Source organism: Nannospalax galili, unplaced genomic scaffold (assembly GCF_000622305.1).
Source record: "Nannospalax galili isolate Female #2095 unplaced genomic scaffold, S.galili_v1.0 scaffold225, whole genome shotgun sequence".
Taxonomy (NCBI): domain Eukaryota; kingdom Metazoa; phylum Chordata; class Mammalia; order Rodentia; family Spalacidae; genus Nannospalax; species Nannospalax galili.
The window spans coordinates 1,083,548-1,087,702 of NW_008352653.1; the positions used below are offsets into that span (position 1 = coordinate 1,083,548).

Below are 4,155 nucleotides of genomic sequence, written 5' to 3' on the forward strand. Positions count from 1 at the left end.
TCCTTACTACATGCAAGGAAATAGCTGTATAGCAATGACTCAGAGCAGTTCCAAGTTTCACAAAACTCAGTCCCCTTATCTTATTGCTACCCTTGATTTTTCTCCCATTTGCTGAGGATGAGAAGTAGTGACTAGACAGTAGGACTCAGTGAAGTAGAATAGGTCAAGACCATCACAAGATGGTTCAGTGAGTAAAGGTGTTTGCCTCCAAGGCTCATGACCTGAGTTCTATCTCTGGGAGTCACATGGTAGAAAGAACCAATTCCCACAAGTTGTCTTCTTATCTCTACACACATGCAGTGGCACATGCACACACACACACACACACACACACACACACACACATACACACACTAAAATAAATAGATGTAATGAAAAATGCTTTTAAGACTACTGAGTGAGTTGGGCATGGTAGTGCACACCTTTAATGGCAGCACTCGGGAGGAAGAGGAAGGCGGATCTCTGTGAATTCGAGGCCAGCCTGGTCTATACAGTGAGTTCTAGGCCATCTGGAACTACAGGGAGACCCTATCTCAAAAAGACCAAAAAAGAAAAAAGAATAATGAGTGAAGTTCCTGTAGTCCTAGTTTTTTTACCCATTCCAACCAGAAAACATGCTGTGGTACTTGATCTTGTCCCAAGTTACATTCCTATGCAGGCCATCAAAATATCTAAGACAATAACCTGCTGAGAAAAGGGAAAAGCATTTCTCCACACACCACTACTACCTATTTTTCCACAGATTTCCCAAGTCATCCTGCAGACTCTAGATAATTCTGAGAGCACCATTGGCTTTCTCTACCTTACAGAGGGCCAGTATAGTCAGTCTCCTGGCTCTTTAGACATTTCTTGATTCCTGACTCCTCCAATATTGCAGCAAAAATATTAAGGCCCTGTGGAAAAATAGAGCTTTTGTTCTTTTTTTAATGTTTTTTTTCTTTTTTTATCCTCAACTCAGGATTCAACCCATTCTGCCTTCCTCTGCTCTGTCCCTGAATGAGTTTGAGTTAGCAATGACTAATTTGGTACCATACGACACCAATTGGCCCCTGTCAGACCCTGCAAGATCATTTGCTACTCATTTTAGGATGTGCATTTCTACCTATTTCCTCTGGTTGGGGACTTCCCCATCAAGATTCTTGGAAGGTGGCAGAACATGACTCTCTACAGTCAAAAATGCCTCATTCAATCTCCTTCAAAGGTAAGGTGCTGGAATCTAGTCACCCTACACTGTCTTAGGCGTTAGAGGCAAAGGATTGAAGAAGGACACAGACATAGTTCTCTCTCTCTCTCTCTCTCTCTCTCTCTCTCTCTCTCTCTCTCCCACACACACACACACACACACACACACACACACACACACACACACACCTCCACACACCGCCCCGCCGCCGCACAGTGCTGCAATGGGCTCCTCATCAGACCAGTTCTACGGCGTGCTTCAAGTGTTGTTCCTGGCTACAAACCTGATTCTCCAACCTGCCTTCTGAATCTGGAAGCTACCCAGTGTCCTTTTAATGAATTGGTTTCCTACCTAAATCACCCAGAATCTGATTCTTTTGCTTTTAATCAAGAACCTAGACTGATACACAGCTATAACTCCTTTAAGAATTTGTCTTACTGCTGAGACTACCAAAAAGGGAGACTTTCTATGACACTGAAGGGAATTCTTTGTAGATGTCTGTTTGCTATGAATAGTAAAATTAGAGACTATAAGTCTACCCACTATTGTCCCAAAGTATCTAATTTAGTACCAGTGAGTGCATATGTTCTGAGCAATGGTGGAAAGCCCCTTTCAAAGACCTTTTGCTCTGGTGAAAGACTTTGTAATGCTTCCTGAAATAGATTCATGATGTTCTTCATATAATAAACCTGATCTCTGTGAACAGATTATTTTCAAATGAGGGTTTAAATTGTGCTTTGGCAGGAACTGAATATTCAAATGTAATGAATTTAATTGATTACAAGTGTTCCTTTTCAGATGATGCAATAACTGCTTGGTATTGAGCCTGCTGCTTCAGTGTGCAATGCCTGAGATGCTTTCAGTGTTGATCTTGCTACAGATGAAATCTGGCTGGCACCCCTTTAGAGGCCCTGTCTCCAAATACAGCCACATTCTGAGGTACCGGAATTAGGGCTTTAGCATATGAAGTTTGGAAAGACAACATTCAATAAGGGAGATAATCACTTCTTGAATACTTCTCAAACTCTTAAAAATCTTGACCTATTGAGTTTAATAACCAATTCATGGTCCTTTAGGAGTATAGCTCCTTGTATCAGAGCACATGAGAGTTCAACACGGCAGTCCACGTTCACCTTCATGAGACCATTCTCCCAATACTAACCATTGTTTCTCTTAGGACCATCATTTCCTAATTCTGTTTTGCCTCCAGAAATTTTTTTTAATTAACTCAGTATTTATTATATGTGAAAACAAGTCATCCCTGAATTTGTAGAAGCAGTTGAATGCATCACCAAATTCATATTAACACTTGCATGTCCTTCTCATGCCCTGCATATTTTAGCCATTCAGTTTCAATTGTCTGAGGTGGAAGCCTCACACACCCTTACCCCTGTGGGCTCTGCATGCATAATCACCACACAGTTAAATAATACTATTAAATAGTTAAATAGCCAAAAGGCTGCAGCTTTTCATTTAGGCCTGTAGTTCATGGTGATCCTTTCATGAGTATACTCAGGATAGCTGTGGAACCTGAACAGAAAACCAGGGGAGACCTGGACCAGGGCAGAGCAAGCCTCACCTCTGCAGGCTGGAGTGCACCCCTGTATTTAAGGATAGGCCAGTTTATTTACTGATGGCCTTCCTCACTGGCATGAATGAATAAACAACAAGCTTTTCTTCCCAAAGTCTCATCAGTGCTTGCATCTCACTGGACCTAGTAAAATATAGTCAGCCCTTCTTTAAATTGTCACATTTTCCCAGAAAATATTCTATACACGTGTTCAGGATCACTGGCTGCTTTTCCTTTTCCTCCGTCTTTTCTTCCCGGTGTGTGCAGGTGTCGCGGTCACTTGCCTTTCTTCTTTGACTGTGCACACAGGCTGCTTGAAAACAATCTCATCATCTTTATCATCATTTGCTTCAGTCACTTCTTATTTTTATCTCTCCAAAAACGTAAAACTTTGATGTACAAACTGGTGTGGCGCCCTGGCTATCCACAGACTTCTCAGGTGTGTTAGCAATGCCCTTTGAAACCCCTTCCTTTTTCTTACTTATGCCTGAAACCTCTGTTTTGGGGTTAGGTAAACGCTGGTTGTCCACAGACTGTTTGGGCGTGTTAGTAGTGCCTTTTGAAAGTTCTTTCTCCTTAGCTATGCTTGAAATCTCTTTGGGGGTTAGGTAAAACCAATGAAGGAAAACTATAATCGATTCCCTTCTCAGCTAATCTCTTCCTCAGTAATTTTTCTTTCTTCTTAAATCGCTTTTTCATCTGCAACTTTGCAGAAATTTCAGATTCCGATTATACCGTTTCACTGCTGGAAATGATGGCTAATGAAATGGAACGTTCCACTCCTTAAAATGTTCTTCATGGACTTTTTCTGGTGGCATAAAATGACACACTAGAAGTCTTTCACCAAAGGGATAGTTGTTCATTGTTTCAGCAACTACCTTGGTGACATCCTCAGACGCAAACTGCACAAAGGTGTAGCCCCTGCTGTTTCCAGTCCATTTGCTTCTGGAAAATCTGAATCTTTTAATAGCACCAAACTGGGAGAAATAGTCATAGATCTGGCTTTCCAAAAGCATCCAAGGAAGGTGGCCCACATGGATCACACCAGGATTAAGTTTTTCTTCCTTTTTTTGCTTGGTTGCGTGCTGGCAGACCTTCCAAAACTGTACATCTTCCTGTGGATTCAGCAACAAAATCGGCTCCGCTGGGCCAGCTAACACAGCCATGCTGAAAGCAGTCAGGCAGCAGGGCTCCACTGCCTCCAGAACTTTCTGAAGTGGATGCTAATAGGACACTAGTTAAATTAACTCCAAATTATTTGCTGTATCCAAGGGTATAAAACTTGTTTCTACTGTATTTCCCATCTTAATTTATGCCAAGCCACATTGACCAAAGTAGCTAACTAGAGTTGTATTCAGACAAAATTATAGAATGAAAATGTTCCAAATAAGATATAAGTGTC

General features: G+C 41.6%; 1 pseudogene; it reads right to left on the reverse strand.

Annotated features, from left to right (window-relative positions):
* Positions 1-2,970: 2,970 nt before the first annotated feature.
* On the reverse strand, positions 2,971-3,919 carry LOC103747331 (annotated as a pseudogene).
* Between the last annotated feature and the right edge of the window lie 236 nt (positions 3,920-4,155).